This window comes from Semicossyphus pulcher, unplaced genomic scaffold, assembly GCF_022749685.1.
Source record: "Semicossyphus pulcher isolate SPU_LCO1_2020_fin unplaced genomic scaffold, fSemPul1.0.p SCAF_17, whole genome shotgun sequence".
Taxonomy (NCBI): Eukaryota; Metazoa; Chordata; class Actinopteri; order Labriformes; family Labridae; genus Semicossyphus; species Semicossyphus pulcher.
In genome coordinates, this window is record NW_027211681.1 from 22,175,007 (window position 1) to 22,194,838 (window position 19,832).

General features: G+C 47.3%; 1 pseudogene; it reads left to right on the forward strand.

Moving 5' to 3' along the window:
- The first annotated feature begins 5,771 nt into the window (after positions 1-5,771).
- On the forward strand, positions 5,772-19,075 carry LOC138595030 (uncharacterized; annotated as a pseudogene).
- The last annotated feature ends 757 nt before the right edge of the window (positions 19,076-19,832 follow it).

Below are 19,832 nucleotides of genomic sequence, written 5' to 3' on the forward strand. Positions count from 1 at the left end.
CCCTGAGGTAATTTTTTGATCATAAAATATAAAATAATAATAAATAAAATACCTTGTTTTGTGTGTGTTTGTTAGATTTGGTGAGAGTCCATACAGCTACATTTTGGATCTCTGGGTGGATCAGTGGCTTTGTTCCACTTCTTGGTGCTTCCTGTGATTGTTCAATTTAACTTGTTTGTCACTGAAGTTCAGTTAGATTCTGCTTGCAACTATTTTTTTGGAATGATTTTATTTCTGTTTAACGAGATAATCAACCAGTCATCCTCAGGTTGAAAAAAAAAAAGGTTTAGTGTAATGTTTATCAGAGATCAGGAGTGTCATGCCAGCATATTATCTCTTTATCTCGAGAAATCTTTCTTCTGTTTTCTCAAGATAATGAGATAAATCACAAGAAAACAAGCATGATTATTGGGAAACTTAAATAAATTAAGTCATGATTATGAGATGAAACTGTACACACAGACTTCTTTTTAGTTATGAAGCTCATGGACTCGACTCCAGAACTCTCTCTTTTCTGGCTTCGTCCAGGTTCTTCAAGAGCCTTCCTTATTCTAACAACATTAAAGACAGATGGATTTTTAGTAAATATGATATATATTTCCTAACATTCACATAAACAAGTTTATTATACTGTAGCAATACCACAGTTCAGTATTTAAAGTTTGTTTGTATCAACTGGCATAGGTAAACTTTTCAGTGAGAAGACACATTGTTGACATTATGTCCACAGTGAAAATGAAAATCAAGAACAGAGATTTTTGTTTAATAAAATGTTTTATTGAAAAATAATTAATGATGTACATAAAATGTAAAAAACAAAACAGTGATCAAATCTGTTTGTGTGGATTTTGAAAAGCCAAGTTTGCAAAAAAAAGTCTAAATAAAAAACTTAAAAGCTGCAATTATATAGAAAAAAGAAATTCCTACTACTGCTACAACACTACTAAATCAAAACGGTCTATTTTAGATTATTTTCACTTTTTGTTTGGCTTCATAAAATAAGAGTCAGAGCAGTCAGCAGAGTAAATATATTGGAGATACTCTAGAGACATTCCTGACCGGTATCTAAACAAAGCCATACTTTCACTTTGTACAATTAGAATCTTGGAGTGACAAAAGGGGAAAACAAGCTGCACTGCCAGCATTGTTTGACCACAACATGGGCGTGAAAGAAAAGAGTGGACTCAGTCACGTGCAATTTTTTTGTTTGACAATATAAATCTGTCTTTAAAGAAAAGACGGAAAAATGTAATTTCCTATAATTCTTCTGGTTGTAAGATTGATGATTTTCCTACATGATTCTAATGTGACCAGCTGTGGTAAGTGAAAAGTTTCCCATCTAATCAAAAAGCTTTGTTGCTTTATGTTTGTTCCAAAAATATACATTTTCTTTGTGCAGTGCAACTCTAATCTGAATTAACTAATCTGATTATTTGTCTCGCAAACGAGCATAACATTAATGCAAGACATTTCCTCGTGGTTTTTTTTACGATTTCTGACCAATATTTTATTTGTTTTTTTAGAAAATCATGTGACATCTATCCTTATGTATTATATTGTTATATTATTAGTGTGTATTAATTGTTCAGAAACAAGCACATATCTTATTTTTATAACTTGTGCAAACTTTGGGGCACCATGGATGTTTAATGAAACAAAAAATAAACTTTTAAAAGAATGTGATCGTGCCATAATGTGAAGCTAAAACATTCAGCTATTTAAAGCAAAAGTGAATCTTCATAAGATTGCGTTTTAAGAGTAATGTATATGAATTATTAAGAATTGTTGGAAAAATTCTTGGAGCCTGTGTGACCATCTTGATTTTCCTGAAAACTAAACTATATTGTCAGAGTGAAAAGTGTAACCTGCTGGGGCTGTGGGAGAGGTTTGTTTTCCACCTATACAATGCATGGTTGATATACCATGCAAAACTTTAGACACTTTTGAACTTTAATTGTCAGTGGTCCGAGAGGACTCAGGCCTCATCTGGCCTGGGTCTTTTTAGACACGACAGAATCTCCTAGAAAAACTGTTGCTATCGTAGCATTTTCTAAAGTCAATCAGAAGTTGAGGTAAAGAAGAAGAAACGGAAAGCAGTTCAAGTGTGAATATTTTACATCATTTCTGACAGAACAGGTAATGCTCCAGAGCAGGTTATGTCTGAGATAAGAGTTCAACCTGTACTAAACACAGCCTACTGATCAATCAGGTCTCTTGATTCAGTATAGCTCTGTGAGCTCTTAGTGAAAGGGAGGAGGGAGAGAGGGCGGTAAAACACTTCCGCTTTACCATATGATTTTAAGAAATAGGTCATGAAAGATATTCATGAAGCTTTACTGATATACAACAGAGACTGATAAAACATTGAAGCCTGAAGTACTTTTGTAGCTACTTATAAAATATGAAAGTAAGTATTTGTACCGTTTTAAATTGTGGTTTTATATTTATTTTTATTTGCTCCATGGATCCGCTTGATACGGCTGGGCGGAGAGAATAAGTCTAAATTTGTCATCAAAGCAACAAAAATACATCTCTGAAATGTATTAATCTAATGTAATACATGAGTGTTATAATAGATATATATCATGCTCTAATGATGGAGCAGTGATATTATTATATTTACACAGTCTGCGTTTTTCTGCTTTTTGTCCTTCCTGCATTTGGCAGCTGCAGCTGGGTGGATTTTAATCTGGATTATGTGTAATTTAATCATATCTTTCTAAAATCATAGTTTGCTCTGAGTTTGTAAAATATGCCGATCAGCTGACGGCAGACTTGCCTGTGTTTAGATTGGTCATTTGCTCCAAAAACGCCCCTTTTATGTGAACGTACTCATAGATACCCTGGGTAGACTTATCGAGTTGATAACCAGTGATCTCCTTTGTCGGGTTAAGTGAAGCCAGATAAGGGAAAGATACCCTGGGTATGTTGAACTCGCTTCATAGTAAAGGCGCCAGGTGTAGGCCTATTGCTTGTCATCTCTGTACAGGCTTCTGCAGGGGGCAGTAAGGCCAACTAACGGAACCACCCCGGAGTAGGAGGAGCTGGGGTGTCCCATAGGTAAGCCATTCAGTCGTTCAGCTCCTTCTGAATCTGCCCGCTGAGAATCGTCTGTGTGTTGATTGAGGAGGAAAGGGACAAAACAAGACAACAACCATTAATGCAAAAACAAACATATTTAGCAAATAGGATGTCCTGAAAAGAAATGTTGGAATTTTCTCTAAGTACCCTTTTACACTTTGTTTCTGAGTGTTAGATAAGAAGAATGATCCCACGTTAATCTCTTTACATTAAAGGATAGCCTAGCCTAGCACAAAGACTGACAACTGTGTCTCAGCTGTAGCTAAACCTGGCTATTGGGGTTGGTGCAGGTTAGGCGCTAAAAACAGAACTTGGCTGGATTTAAAGCAGCGGAGATGTATCAGGCAGAAGAATCGTAACCACTGAAGACCTAATGGTACATTTCTTTTATGCTAACTATGTGTACAGCTCTCATTATCAAGCTAATATCTGTTTCCCACTGTAGGTTAATGATGTACATTAATCTAGCTAGTGATTAGTGGAAAAAACAAACACGTGAGCACCTGAAAACCGATAGTAAACAGATGACAATCAAAGAAAAATTGTGACATATTTGGAAACTGACTTACTTGCTCTCTTGATCTCCACTACCTTACTGGTAGAGTATGTGATATTAAACATTGCTACTGGAACAGGATCAAGAGGTGCTGGGTCCTTTAGCTGAGGCTTATCTGTGCGTTGATTGATGTAGAGGGGGAACAAACAAGAAAATACAACATGATGATCATACCCATGATAAGTGCAAAAATCCCCAGAAAACCCTTTTCCACTTTCTTTTCAAGAGTTAGATAAGAAAAATGATGCACATTCATGCCTGTACAGTAGAAACCACAACTAGCACCCACTTAGCTTAGCTTAGTATAAAGACTTGAACAGAGTAACAGCTAGCCTGTCTCGGCTGTAGCTAACAAAACCTAGCAGGATTGACTTACTTGCTTTCTTGCTCTCCACTACCTTATTGGGAGAGTTTGTGACATCAGACTTTGCTACTGGAACAGTATCAAGAGGTGCTGGGTCCTTCAGCTGAGGCTTATCTGTGCGTCGATTGAAGAAGAAGAAGACAACACAAGATGATACAACACCCATGATTAATGCAAAAAAATCAAACAAGTGCACACTTACAGATAGATTAGCTAATAGGTGGTCATCAAAAGAATACTGTAGGTACCCTTTCACACTTTCTTTTCCAGTGTTAGACATGAAGAATGATACCAAATTCATGTCTGTACAGTAGATATGAAACCACAGCTAGCGACCAGATAGCTTAGCCTAGCATAAAGGCTGGAAATGGAGAAACAGCCAGCCTGTCTCAGCTGTAGCTAGCTTAAAGCTAGCTGCTTACATAACTTCACTGGTTTTATAGCAGTGGACATCTATCAGGCAGAAGAACTGTAACAGTTTAGCACCGATGAAAGACTAATGGTACATTTATTTGATGCTAACTCTAAGTGCAGCTCTTCAGTTAGCAAGTGTTTATTTTAAGCTAACGTCTGTCTGCCACTGTAGGTTGAGAAATATCATTTATATGCTCATTAATTGCTTAACTTAAGGTATGAGTTGATGTCGAGGTGATAGTCGAGTGGTAGTGATCGAGTTGTAGTGTTGGTACCGAGTTTCAGTTGGTTATAAATGGAAAAAGCAAACACATGCACACCTGAAAACAGATAGGTACACAGATGATAATCAAAGGAAAAGTTTGATAGTTTGGAAATGGACTTACTTGCTTCCGCGCTTCCCAATACCTTACTGGGGGAGTTTGGGGCATCAGCCTTCACTACTGGTTTGGATAGAATGTATTTAGACATATTAATTAATAAAACAACCTTTAAACTTCACAATACCTTTTAAAGACAATTTTTAAACAGACCATGTCATTTCACAGACAATTGACAGTCAGAGCTACTGTTGACTGGACCCAAACATATGTGGTTTTTCATTTGTGGTACCCTTAATACACCAGGCTTAAAATACATTGGCAGGCCTATTCCCAAAAGGTATAGGAGTTAAGATTATTAGGTAAATGGTCAGTGAATTAAAGCCAAAGTTTCTTGACTGATGGCGGCCATGATTTTGGACAGATTTTGGCCAGCTGCATTGCATTTCTGTTTCTCAGTGCCTCAAGGCTACCAATGTTTTCAACCTATGCAAATGAGTAAAAAGACCAACATGTTGGAATACAGACATGTATGTGTGTGGCAGGTTGAGTGCTGCTCCACCTCCACTCAATCAATACCACCTGTGCCTGATTGTGCAGCGGTGCCACCTGTCATTAGTCGCGCTTTCGCGGGTGCGCACACTATTGCCTGTTGTTCTCGCCCCGCCTCTCTTGTCTCGCCCCATGACTCAGAGTTGAGTGAGGTGAAGGGACTCTTGAAGCGTCAACAGGAACAGCTTGACCAGCTTGCCCAGACCATGGCTTCTTTGCAGACCCGTCCTTTTCCCCCTCGGCCTCTTCGCAACGGACCTTTGATTTGCTGAAGGTGTCAACAACCAGGCCATTATGCCAGCGAGTGTGACGTGGAGCGGGTTCCCCCTCATCCCCGTTCTGGCTCTGCCACTGGCCGATCTTCTAATGTGGCTGGGTTTTCCCGCTCCGCATTCCAGCCGGAAAACTGAAGCCCGCTGAGCTGGGGAGCCAAAGCTCAGATGGGGAGGTTGGAGGCTCACAACCAGATCTTATCGATCGCATAATGGCGCCCTGTCCACATATTGATGTTTTAATGGGTGGGGTCACTGTCCCATGCTTGTTGGACAGTGGGTCCATGGTGTCCACGATCCCTGAGAGCTTCTTTGTAGAACATTTCGCGCCCTGGGGCCAAGAGCGCCTTCGGTCTTGTAATTGGAGCTGCCTGTGACATTGTGTGGGAAGGTGGTCCCTGGTTGTGGCATCTTGGTGGTGAGAGACCCTCCTGATGCTGCCTCTGCTGCCCCTGGGATCTTGGGGAGCAACATCATCCGTCGATGTTATCGGGAACTCTTTGCAGTGTATGGTCCTGCTCTTTTTAACTCTCCCTCAGTGGTTCAAGCTCCAGGTCCAGTCCTTGAAGCCCTGCAACGGTGCCATCGGGCCGCCTCGGAACCTCAGAGGAACATCACTGGTTCCGCCAGGGTCCGAGGCGGACGGGCCACACGCATATCTGGCGGAGTAATGGAACTTGTGGCAACCACTTGTCCGGAGCAACTGGATGGTCAGACCGTGCTGTTTGAACCAGAGTCCAGCCTGCCAGCGGGGCTGCTGGCTTCCCCTTGTCTTGTCCGGGTTACCCGTGGTACAGCTTACGTCCCAGTGGTCAATGTGGGGATGACTGACGTCCTCCTCTATCCATGTACTGGCCTTGGCGCTTTAAGTAGTGCCCAGGTCGTCAGCTTACCGGCCGGTGTAACCGAGGTGAAGCCCACTACAGCCTCAGTTTCTTCCCAGGCAGCTGCTGGTGTGGCACCGGACGGGGTAGAAGCCGTGGACCTGTCTGCTTTAGGAGAGCGAGAGCAGATGGAGGTGCAGGTTCTGCTGCAGAAATAACGAGCCGTTTTCTCCGCTCATGATGGTGATTTGGGTTGTACCAACCTTATCTCTCATGAAATCCCCTTGCTTGATATTGCACACCCTTTGGTCTCTTTGAGTGGAACCGTATGCCATTCGGCTTGTGCAACGCCCCAGGCACCTTTCAAAGACTGATGCAAAGGATGTTTGGGGATCAACAGTGCCAATCCCTGCTCTTGTATTTAGATGACATTATTGTATTCTCTTCTTCAGTCTCACAACACCTGCAGCGACTGGAGGTGGTTCTTAGTCGGCTGCAGAGGGAAGGCTTGAAGGTCAAACTTGAAAAATGTGCCTTTTGCCAGAAGGAGGTACGTTATCTGGGGCACATCATCTCCAGTCAAGGAGTTTCCACTGACCCTGCCAAGATCGAGGCAGTGGCAAAATGGCAGCGTCCCCGCCAATTGCCAGAGCTGCGCTCTTTCTTGGAGTTTGCCAGCTATTACAGGCGGTTTGTGGAGGGGTTCGCTAAGCTGGCGAGCCCCCTGCATAAGCTAGTGGCAGAACTTGCAGGTACCCGGTCCAAGCGAGGCTCTGGGCGGGATCTGAGCTCTTCATGGACGCCCCAGTGTGAACAAGGCTTTGAGGCCTTAAAGGCTAAGTTGGTTTCGGCCCCAGTGTTGGCCTATGCAGACTTTTCACAGCCGTTCATCTTGGAGATTGATGCGATTTACAATGGCCTGGGGGCCGTCCTTTCGCAGGAGACTGATCATGGTGTTCGGCCGATGGCATATGCCAGCAGAGGCCTTCGACACGCTGAGCGCAACATGGATAACTACAGTTCCATGAAACTAGAGTTTCTTGCGCTTAAGTGGGCAATGGGAGAAAAGTTCCGGGAGTATTTGTCGGGGCACAAATGTGTGGTTTTCACAGACAACAACCCGTTGAGCTACCTTAATTCAGCTAAGTTGGGGGCCACAGAGCAGCGGTGTGCGTCCCAGCTAGCTGCCTTTGATTTTGAGATCAAGTATCGCTCTGGGCGCGTCAATAAGAACGCGGATGCTCTCTCCCGACAGTATCTGTCAGGGTCCAGCCTGGCTGAACATGCGCTACCTGGCACTTTAGTCCCATCGCTCTCCCAGCCAACTTCAGACCCAGCCCTAGTGGTGCCTGCAGCCCAGTCGATGGTGTCTGCTTTCCGGGGCCATTCCCCATTGAACCTCCGTTCCTTGCAGGAGACGGATTCTCTTTTGCGTGACCATTTTCTGCCCTTTTGGAGGAGGCGGGCTAAGCCTACTTGTAAGGAGAGGCAGCAACTTCCCCCTTCGGCTTTGATGCTCCTGAAACAGTGGGATCGCTTGGTCGAGCAGGAGGGTGTATTGTACCGCCGGACTTTCCGTTCGGATGGGGGGGAGGAGTACCTCCAGCTTGTCCTACCTGCTGTCCTTAAGGAGGAGACCCTGACCCAGTTGCACCAAAACCATGGTCACCAGGGTATCGAGCGCACCACTGAATTGGTGCGACAGCGCTGTTACTGGCCAGGGATGTCCGTTGACATCAAGCAGTGGGTCCAGACATGTGAACGTTGCCAGGTTGCCAAGGATTCGGGGTCAGTGCCCCATAGTTTTATGGGTCATGTTCTGGCGTCTCGGCCAAACGAGATCGTCGCCATTGACTTTACGTTGCTGGAACCCTCGCGGAACGGGTTGGAGAACGTGTTGGTAATGACTGATGTGTTCAGCAAGTACACTGTGGCGGTCCCAACCCGGGATCAGCAGGCAGTAACTGTGGCTCGGGTCTTGCTGACCGAATGGTTTTTCCGGTTTGGTGTCCCAACTCGTATTCATTCTGACCAAGGTCGGAGCTTTGAGAGCTCCTTGATCCAACAGCTCTGTCGCTTGTACGAGGTAGACAAATCGCGAACGACTCCTTACCACCCAGCCGGCAACGGGCAGTGTGAGCGATTTAATCGAACTCTCCATGACCTCTTGCGGACATTGCCGGCCTCCTGGAAGCGGGATTGGGTTTCCTGTCTCCCGCAAGTGTTGTTTTGTTATAACACTACGCCACATCAAAGTACAGGAGAGTCAGCTTTCTTTTTGATGTTCGGTCGAGAGCCTCGGCTCCCCATGGACTTTCTTTTGGGCCGGGTCCGGGACCCAGAGCCGGGGGAAGTACAGGACTGGATGACTGAGCATCAGGCAAGGCTCAAGGTGGCATTTGAGAATGCTCGTGAGCGGTTGTTGGCTGCTGCAGGTCGACGCAAAGAGCGGCACGATCGGCACGTTCGGGAGGCCCCTCTGCAGGTGGGCCAGCTGGTTTACCTCCGAGACCTTGGTGTTAGGGGTCGACACAAGCTCCATGACAAGTGGAGCCCAGTGACTTACCAGGTGCTGAGAGCCCCATCCGGAGACGGAGCGGTTTACACCATTGCCCCTGTAGAGGAGTTGCATAGGGCTCGGCAGGTGCACCGAGACATGCTGAAGGCCCAGGTCGTGTCCGGTGCTCACTCTCATAGGGCGTTGTCTCCACCCGCTTCAGCAGCGCTCCTGGGCTCCTCTGATTCATCTGAAGATGGTGAGCTATGGCTGCTGGCCCGTGAAACTTCTGCACCTTCGGCCGCCGAGGCACCAGTCCAACCCCGCTCTACGGGGCTTGCTGTGACGACCCCAGTAGACGCTCAGCCTGACCCAGGCTGAAGTCCGGTTGCCGCTCCTTCTAGTGGTCAGTCCAGACCCTCTCCGTTAGCTTGGCGTCGAACTGGCCGTTCCGCCGCCGGTCAACATTCCAACGTTCATCGTCGGGGCGACGACGCAGAGGGGGGGGTGGAATGTGGCAGGTTGAGTGCTGCTCCACCTCCACTCAATACCACCTGTGCCTGATTGCGCAGCGGTGCCACCTGTCATTAGTCGCGCTTTCGCGGGTGCGCACACTATTGCCTGGCGTTCACTGAGAGAGGGCTTGCTGGCGTGCTCCGGTTGTTTGCCCCGAGCGGGATTTGTACGGTAGGCGAGTGTTGCTATACTTATAGACTGATTTTATTGTGCATCATGGTGTTACAGCTGCGGTGATTTTGTGGCTCCACAGCGTTGTCGGCCGTGTTGATTGGTGCCGTTTTGTGAGGAGGTTGAGGAGTGTGGAGTCTGCTCTCTGCCCTCACCAGGAAACCGTGAAGGTGTTTTGGGCCAGGGTTTAAGCTCTCTTCGCTCGGGTAAGCTGGCTCTTTTGTTACCGACGTCTGCTGGCTTATTGTCCTCGTGTTGAATTTGTCCTGCTCTCTGTCCTGCTGTAGCTGTTGAGGCCACAGTTTGTCTCTCCTCTTCCCCCTGCGCTCTGTGTGGGGCTGCGCTGCCACGGCTCGGTGACGCGGACTACCAGCTGGGCATCGTGAAGGACGGCTGTCCACGGCCCCCCAGCCCTGGTGCGGTCGCTTCGTCTCCGCCGTCTTCTTCTGCTGCTGCGTGGTCTACATGTGGATTAAAGGGACACAGTAATTCTGCCGTGTGCCCACGCAGCTCCGGGTTTTCCATCCCACCACAACTCTTATTGATTTGATTAATTCCTTTCTGTCTTCGTTTATTTGGGTTTATTCGTTTGGGTTAAATATTTTCTTTTGTGGTTTATTTAGTTTAATATTCAGCTGTTGTGTTCGTGTGCTTATTTAAAGGGAATATTATTCCTGGTCCCTGCTCACAGCTGAGTTTTTGGTGTTAAGTTTCTTTTTGTTCATTTTTATCGTGTTACTTTGTTTTCTTATAGATTCGTATTTGGTCTCTATCATTTAATTAGTTATTAGGTTTATTTCTTTGTCTGTTGGGTGTGAGTGTGCGTGGTGTAGTATCATTCTGTTTTAACTGTACAATCCATCTGCCTGAGTGTCCCATCACACGTGGTATTATAATTTTGTTTTCTTCTTTTCCAGGACAGGAGCGGGTGTAGCGTGCGGCAGACTCCCCCCGGTGGTGGTTCCCCTCTCACTTCCCTGAATTTGGTGTGGCACGTGGTGGTTAGTAGTGGGTTTATTTTGTTGGTTGCTTTGCTTTAGTCTGTCCGCCAAGCTAAGCCTTAGCCCTGTTCCTGCCATTTGTTTATGCTTTTACCACAATTTACAGTGCTTTATTATTTTGACACTCAGGCCGTGCATTTGACATCTTTGTGTTCTTTTAGACCTATTCAATTATTTTAATTAATAAAACTTATTGTATGTGGAAGTCCGTCTCTCGTCCTCTTTAAACATATTGGTGTAACGAACCTGTGTGCTCTTCTAAAGTAAGAGTGGTTATTGTATTTCCTGGGGTGCAATTCCCCAGGTGGCGTTGCCTGGCTATTCTCGACTCTTCTCACTCCCTCCCTTCGGCCACATGTGCATCAATTGTAGCGCCACCTTAAGGCCAATTAAGGACATATTTCTTGTGAAGAATTTGCACATCATGTCCAGTTATGGGAGCAAGTTTTGGGTTTTTGGCTGTTTATCTATGGAAAAAATTAAGTGTCCAAACTTAGAGTAAACAGTGTAGTCAAAGGCAAACCATTTTAACAAATGCACTTACTTGAGGCTGGGCGTGCCATAACCACTGCTGGTCTGGACGGACCGCATATTAGCAAACCTGGAGAAAGTTTAACTATAATGCAGACATTGAAAACATAATTAGGATTTTAAACAGCTCCATGTAAATTGGCACACAGATACACTTTTAAAGCACTTAAACAATAGAACAACTCTTAAAAAATCTGGAAAATTGGGGGTGTAGATTCAGATAAACAGATTGACAAAAACGATTTTTTTAAAATTACATTTTATTTGGAATCACACAGAATAACAGATGGTTATGTAGTCATTATTGGTTAGATAACATCCAAAGTGATACATCCGTTTTGTTTTTTGTTGTTTGTTTTTACTGTATATTAATTACACTAAACCAAAAAATTACATGGGGTGTTTTTCCATTTATAAATAAATGTAAAATAAGCAGATTTGCTGTTTTAATGTATGTATATCTTTCGTAGCATCGTCATTTTGTATTTGGTACACATACACACACGATTGTAACTTGTGCACCGTAACTAAATAGTATGTATATAAATGTTTTATGTCTTTTAGTATTTTACATATGAACACAAAGAAATTACTTTTACTTTAGTAATCGATTAAAGGGGACAGACTGTTGCGGCCAAGATATTATGGATCTGTATTTGTGTACATTGCTGAGCCATAAATCTATTTGCATAGATATACAGTATATTCACAGGGTGACAGGCTTGTAGTCTGCACAAGCTTTCTCACTTTTAATTTTTGGTAATGACATAAGCTCTGAACCACTGCCTTATCCACCAAACTGGTAACCACCGTGTTACCGCACCTACAGACATGTTGATCTCTGAATAAAATAACTGTTGGCTGTGCACACAGTCATCGCAGGGGCTTTCCACACACGAAACAAAACTGAAAGTTATTTTATATCACTTCTTAGACTGATTTAGATGTTCAAACGCTTGTTTTTTAACCCTTTTCTTATATCCCTTTCACTTGTCAAATTTAGTTTTTTAACATTCGGGGAATGATGGCATACTGTATTTCCTTGTTAACAAACCATCTAAGCCATTAAATTTAGACTACTTGGCTACAAAATCAAATTCTGCAGAAGCAGCAACCAAAGGACCTGAGTAACTGACATGAACTCATCAGCATCTTACCCTTTTCTAGGTACGGGTGGAGCTGCACAACATAAAAAGGTAGATCTTTTTAACCGTCCAGAACAAATCCTAATCTAAACAATCCAGGAAATAGTCTTGTAAAAGTACTTCTGAGTTTTTAAGTTATTAAGGCCAAGTTTCAAATGAGTTAACCATGCACAACAAAAAAGGGTGATTTTCTGCAACAACCAGTACAGACCATCACAGGAAATATGGGAAAAAACTCCTCACTTCCCTGCAGAACACTGACTTCCACACTCAAAATCAAAACAGAAAGTTTGGTATTACAGGTCAACAAAATCCCCCTCAACTGATTCTTTCAGAGGGACTTTATATAATCTGAGTGCTCCCTCTGTCATCTTCACTCTACTGACTGCTTTTTTGGAGGCCTAGTGAAGACTGAAAATAAAACATATAACAGATCAACCTTTACAGTTAGAAATTTTACACATGCAAGAGAAGCCAACTGCATTTTTATTGGCCAGTTGGTAACGTCCGGTCTCCATTTCGAGGGTTGTGTGTGTGGTCTCTGTGGTTTGCTATGGAGGAGGAGCTGCAGCAGCTCAGAGAACTAGTGGCACAGCTTAAAGCAGATAATGAGCAGCTGTCTTGGGCGAGGGATGCTTCCCAGGCCAGTTCCAGCAGAGCTGACCCCACTCCTATCACTTCAGGTGATAATCCTCCAGCTGCAGGGGCCAGCGCCACGGTCACTGAACGGCTGATTGTTATACCTAGAGACCGTAGATGTCCCATGTTTAATGGTAGGACAGGTATAGGTATAGTTGAGTGAAAAGAGGAGCTACAGGCATGTATGCGTGCCCGCCACCTGTCGGTTCACGATCAGGCCTTCTTCCTCGTTGACCATCTGGAAGGGGAGGCCAGAGAGGAGATTAAGTATCGCCCCCGTGTGGAAAGAGAGGATCCAGCCAAGGTTTTGGCTATCTTGACTGAGCTTTATGGCTGCGTTCGGTCATTTGTAACCCTACAGCAAACTTTCTTTTCTAGGAAGCAGCAGGAAGGGGAGACATTACTTGAGTTTTCCTTGGCTCTGATGGCCCTCATGGAGCGTGTCAAGCAGTCAGCACCTGATGCCCTGCCTAACGCAGAACTTCTCCTTCGCGATCAGTTCGTGGAGCACGTGCTTGATGGTGCCCTTCGCAGGGAATTGAAGCAGTTGGTTCGCCGCTGCCCTACTTCTTCTCTGCTTGATGTACGTGGAGAGGCCATTAGATGGGAGAGGGAGGGGTCCCCAAGGGCTGCTAGGGAACGTAGCCACTCCCTTCCTTCGGCCTACGGCCTACAGTACGGAGTACAGGGTAGTTCTCGCCCCGCCTCTCTTGTCTCGCCCCATGACTCAGAGTTGAGTGAGGGGAAGGGACTCTTGAAGCGTCAACAGGAACAGCTTGACCTGCTTGCCCAGACCATGGCTTCTTTGCAGACCCGTCCTTTTCCCCCTCGGCCTCTTCGCAACGGGCCTTTGATTTGCTGAAGGTGTCAACAGCCAGGCCATTATGCCAGCGAGTGTGACGGGGAGCGGGTTCCCCCTCATCCCCGTTCTGGCTCTGCCACTGGCCGATCTTCTAATGTGGCTGGGTTTTCCCGCTCCGCATTCCAGCCGGAAAACTGAAGCCCGCTGAGCTGGGGAGCCAAAGCTCAGATGGGGAGGTTGGAGGCTCACAACCAGATCTTATCGATCGCATAATGGCGCCCTGTCCACATATTGATGTTTTAATGGGTGGGGTCACTGTCCCATGCTTGTTGGACAGTGGGTCCATGGTGTCCACGATCCCTGAGAGCTTCTTTGTAGAACATTTCGCGCCCTGGGGCCAAGAGCGCCTTCGGTCTTGTAATTGGCTGCAGTTGCGGGCAGCCAATGGGCTTTGTATTCCTTACATCGGTTATTTGGAGCTGCCTGTGACATTGTGTGGGAAGGTGGTCCCTGGTTGTGGCATCTTGGTGGTGAGAGACCCTCCTGATGCTGCCTCTGCTGCCCCTGGGATCTTGGGGAGCAACATCATCCGTCGATGTTATCGGGAACTCTTTGCAGTGTATGGTCCTGCTCTTTTTAACTCTCCCTCAATGGTTCAAGCTCCAGGTCCAGTCCTTGAAGCCCTGCAACGGTGCCATCGGGCCGCCTCGGAACCTCAGAGGAACATCACTGGTTCCGCCAGGGTCCGAGGCAGACGGGCCACACGCATATCTGGCGGAGTAATGGAACTTGTGGCAACCACTTGTCCGGAGCAACTGGATGGTCAGACCGTGCTGTTTGAACCAGAGTCCAGCCTGCCAGCGGGGCTGCTGGCTTCCCCTTGTCTTGTCCGGGTTACCCGTGGTACAGCTTATGTCCCAGTGGTCAATGTGGGGACGACTGACGTCCTCCTCTATCCACGTACTGGCCTTGGCGCTTTAAGTAGTGCCCAGGTCGTCAGCTTACCGGCCGGTGTAACCGAGGTGAAGCCCACTACAGCCTCAGTTTCTTCCCAGGCAGCTGCTGGTGTGGCACCGGGCGGGGTAGAAGCCGTGGACCTGTCTGCTTTAGGAGAGCGAGAGCAGATGGAGGTGCAGGCTCTGCTGCAGAAATATCGTGCCGTTTTCTCCGCTCATGATGGTGATTTGGGTTGTACCAACCTTATCTCTCATGAAATCCCCTTGCTTGATAATGCGCCAGTGAGACAGCGGTACTGAATAATTCCTCCCTCTGAGTATGAGGAGGTGAAGGCTCACATTGATCAGTTGCTTGAAGCCAAGGTGATACAGGAAAGCAATAGCCCCTTTGCTTCCCCCATTGTCCTCGTCCGTAAAAAGGATGGTAGTCTACGTATATGTGTGTTGACTACCGTCTGCTTAATAGCAAGACACGGAAGGACGCCTTCCCTCTACCTCGCATTGAGGAAAGCCTTGATGCCCTTGCGGGAGCTCGCTGGTTCACCACCCTGGACTTAGCAAGTGGGTACAACCAGGTCCCTGTTGCAGAGCAGGACAAGCCCAAGACGGCCTTTTGCACACCCTTTGGTCTCTTTGAGTGGAACCGTATGCCATTCGGCTTGTGCAACGCCCCAAGCACCTTTCAAAGACTGATGCAAAGGATGTTTGGGGATCAACAATGCCAATCCCTGCTCTTGTATTTAGATGACATTATTGTATTCTCTTCTTCAGTCTCACAACACCTGCAGCGACTGGAGGTGGTTCTTACTGGCTGCAGAGGGAAGGCTTGAAGGTCAAACTTGAAAAATGTGCCTTTTGCCAGAAGGAGGTACGTTATCTGGGGCACATCATCTCCAGTCAAGGAGTTTCCACTGACCCTGCCAAGATCGAGGCAGTGGCAAAATGGCAGCGTCCCCGCCAATTGCCAGAGCTGCGCTCTTTCTTGGGGTTTGCCAGCTATTACAGGCGGTTTGTGGAGGGGTTCGCTAAGCTGGCGAGCCCCCTGCATAAGCTAGTGGCAGAACTTGCAGGTACCCGGTCCAAGCGAGGCTCTGGGCGGGATCTGAGCTCTTCATGGACGCCCCAGTGTGAACAAGGCTTTGAGGCCTTAAAGGCTAAGTTGGTTTCGGCCCCAGTGTTGGCCTATGCAGACTTTTCACAGCCGTTCATCTTGGAGATTGATGCGAGTCACAATGGCCTGGGGGCCGTCCTTTCGCAGGAGACTGATCATGGTGTTCGGCCGATGGCATATGCCAGCAGAGGCCTTCGACACGCTGAGCGCAACATGGATAACTACAGTTCCATGAAACTAGAGTTTCTTGCGCTTAAGTGGGCAATGGGAGAAAAGTTCCGGGAGTATTTGTCGGGGCACAAATGTGTGGTTTTCACAGACAACAACCCGTTGAGCTACCTTAATTCAGCTAAGTTGGGGGCCACAGAGCAGCGGTGTGCGTCCCAGCTAGCTGCCTTTGATTTTGAGATCAAGTATCGCTCTGGGCGCGTCAATAAGAACGCGGATGCTCTCTCCCGACAGTATCTGTCAGGGTCCAGCCTGGCTGAACATGCGCTACCTGGCACTTTAGTCCCATCGCTCTCCCAGCCAACTTCAGACCCAGCCCTAGTGGTGCCTGCAGCCCAGTCGATGGTGTCTGCTTTCCGGGGCCATTCCCCATTGAACCTCCGTTCCTTGCAGGAGACGGATTCTCTTTTGCGTGACCATTTTCTGCCCTTTTGGAGGAGGCGGGCTAAGCCTACTTGTAAGGAGAGGCAGCAACTTCCCCCTTCGGCTTTGATGCTCCTGAAACAGTGGGATCGCTTGGTCGAGCAGGAGGGTGTATTGTACCGCCGGACTTTCCGTTCGGATGGGGGGGAGGAGTACCTCCAGCTTGTCCTACCTGCTGTCCTTAAGGAGGAGACCCTGACCCAGTTGCACCAAAACCATGGTCACCAGGGTATCGAGCGCACCACTGAATTGGTGCGACAGTGCTGTTACTGGCCAGGGATGTCCGTTGACATCAAGCAGTGGGTCCAGACATGTGAACGTTGCCAGGTTGCCAAGGATTCGGGGTCAGTGCCCCATAGTTTTATGGGTCATGTTCTGGCGTCTCGGCCAAACGAGATCGTCGCCATCGACTTTACGTTGCTGGAACCCTCGCGGAACGGGTTGGAGAACGTGTTGGTAATGACTGATGTGTTCAGCAAGTACACTGTGGCGGTCCCAACCCGGGATCAGCAGGCAGTAACTGTGGCTCGGGTCTTGCTGACCGAATGGTTTTTCCGGTTTGGTGTCCCAACTCGTATTCATTCTGACCAAGGTCGGAGCTTTGAGAGCTCCTTGATCCAACAGCTCTGTCGCTTGTACGAGGTAGACAAATCGCGAACGACTCCTTACCACCCAGCCGGCAACGGGCAGTGTGAGCGATTTAATCGAACTCTCCATGACCTCTTGCGGACATTGCCGGCCTCCTGGAAGCGGGATTGGGTTTCCTGTCTCCCGCAAGTGTTGTTTTGTTATAACACTACGCCACATCAAAGTACAGGAGAGTCAGCTTTCTTTTTGATGTTCGGTCGAGAGCCTCGGCTCCCCATGGACTTTCTTTTGGGCCGGGTCCGGGACCCAGAGCCGGGGGAAGTACAGGACTGGATGACTGAGCATCAGGCAAGGCTCAAGGTGGCATTTGAGAATGCTCGTGAGCGGTTGTTGGCTGCTGCAGGTCGACGCAAAGAGCGGCACGATCGGCACGTTCGGGAGGCCCCTCTGCAGGTGGGCCAGCTGGTTTACCTCCGAGACCTTGGTGTTAGGGGTCGACACAAGCTCCATGACAAGTGGAGCCCAGTGACTTACCAGGTGCTGAGAGCCCCATCCGGAGACGGAGCGGTTTACACCATTGCCCCTGTAGAGGAGTTGCATAGGGCTCGGCAGGTGCACCGAGACATGCTGAAGGCCCAGGTCGTGTCCGGTGCTCACTCTCCTAGGGCGTTGTCTCCACCCGCTTCAGCAGCGCTCCTGGGCTCCTCTGATTCATCTGAAGATGGTGAGCTATGGCTGCTGGCCCGTGAAACTTCTGCACCTTCGGCCGCCGAGGCACCAGTCCAACCCCTCTCTACGGGGCTTGCTGTGACGACCCCAGTAGACGCTCAGCCTGACCCAGGCTGAAGTCCGGTTGCCGCTCCTTCTAGTGGTCAGTCCAGACCCTCTCCGTTAGCTTGGCGTCGAACTGGCCGTTCCGCCGCCGGTCAACATTCCAACGTTCATCGTCGGGGCGACGACGCAGAGGGGGGGGTGGAATGTGGCAGGTTGAGTGCTGCTCCACCTCCACTCAATACCACCTGTGCCTGATTGCGCAGCGGTGCCACCTGTCATTAGTCGCGCTTTCGCGGGTGCGCACACTATTGCCTGGCGTTCACTGAGAGAGGGCTTGCTGGCGTGCTCCGGTTGTTTGCCCCGAGCGGGATTTGTACGGTAGGCGAGTGTTGCTATACTTATAGACTGATTTTATTGTGCATCATGGTGTTACAGCTGCGGTGATTTTGTGGCTCCACAGCGTTGTCGGCCGTGTTGATTGGTGCCGTTTTGTGAGGAGGTTGAGGAGTGTGGAGTCTGCTCTCTGCCCTCACCAGGAAACCGTGAAGGTGTTTTGGGCCAGGGGTTAAGCTCTCTTCGCTTGGGTAAGCTGGCTCTTTTGTTACCGACGTCTGCTGGCTTATTGTCCTCGTGTTGAATTTGTCCTGCTCTCTGTCCTGCTGTAGCTGTTGAGGCCACAGTTTGTCTCTCCTCTTCCCCCTGCGCTCTGTGTGGGGCTGCGCTGCCACGGCTCGGTGACGCGGACTACCAGCTGGGCATCGTGAAGGACGGCTGTCCACGGCCCCCCAGCCCTGGTGCGGTCGCTTCGTCTCCGCCGTCTTCTTCTGCTGCTGCGTGGTCTACATGTGGATTAAAGGGACACAGTAATTCTGCCGTGTGCCCACGCAGCTCCGGGTTTTCCATCCCACCACAACTCTTATTGATTTGATTCATTCCTTTCTGTCTTCGTTTATTTGGGTTTATTCGTTTGGGTTAAATATTTTCTTTTGTGTTTTATTTAGTTTAATATTCAGCTGTTGTGTTTGTGTGCTTATTTAAAGGGAATATTATTCCTGGTCCCTGCTCACAGCTGAGTTTTTGGTGTTAAGTTTCTTTTTGTTCATTACTATCGTGTTTCTTTGTTTTCTTATAGATTCTTATTTGGTCTCTATCATTTAATTAGTTATTAGGTTTATTTCTTTGTCTGTTGGGTGTGAGTGTGCGTGGTGTAGTATCATTCTGTTTTAACTGTACAATCCATCTGCCTGAGTGTCCCATCACACGTGGTATTATAATTGTTTTCTTCTTTTCCAGGACAGGAGCGGGTGTAGCGTGCGGCAGACTCCCCCCGGTGGTGGTTCCCCTCTCACTTCCCTGAATTTGGTGTGGCACGTGGTGGTTAGTAGTGGGTTTATTTTGTTGGTTGCTTTGCTTTAGTCTGTCCGCCAAGCTAAGCCTTAGCCCTGTTCCTGCCATTTGTTTATGCTTTTACCACAATTTACAGTGCTTTATTATTTTGACACTCAGGCCGTGCATTTGACATCTTTGTGTTCTTTTAGACCTATTCAATTATTTTAATTAATAAAACTTATTGTATGTGGAAGTCCGTCTCTCGTCCTCTTTAAACATATTGGTGTAACGAACCTGTGTGCTCTTCTAAAGTAAGAGTGGTTATTGTATTTCCTGGGGTGCAATTCCCCAGGTGGCGTTGCCTGGCTATTCTCGACTCTTCTCACTCCCTCCCTTCGGCCACATGTGCATCAATTGTAGCGCCACCTTAAGGCCAATTAGGGACATATTTCTTGTGAAGAATTTGCACATCATGTCCAGTTATGGGAGCAAGTTTTGGGTTTTTGGCTGTTTATCTATGGAAAAAATTAAGTGTCCAAACTTAGAGTAAACAGTGTAGTCAAAGGCAAACCATTTTAACAAATGCACTTACTTGAGGCTGGGCGTGCCATAACCACTGCTGGTCTGGATGGACCGCATATTAGCAAACCTGGAGAAAGTTTAACTATAATGCAGACATTGAAAACATAATTAGGATTTTAAACAGCTCCATGTAAATTGGCACACAGATACACTTTT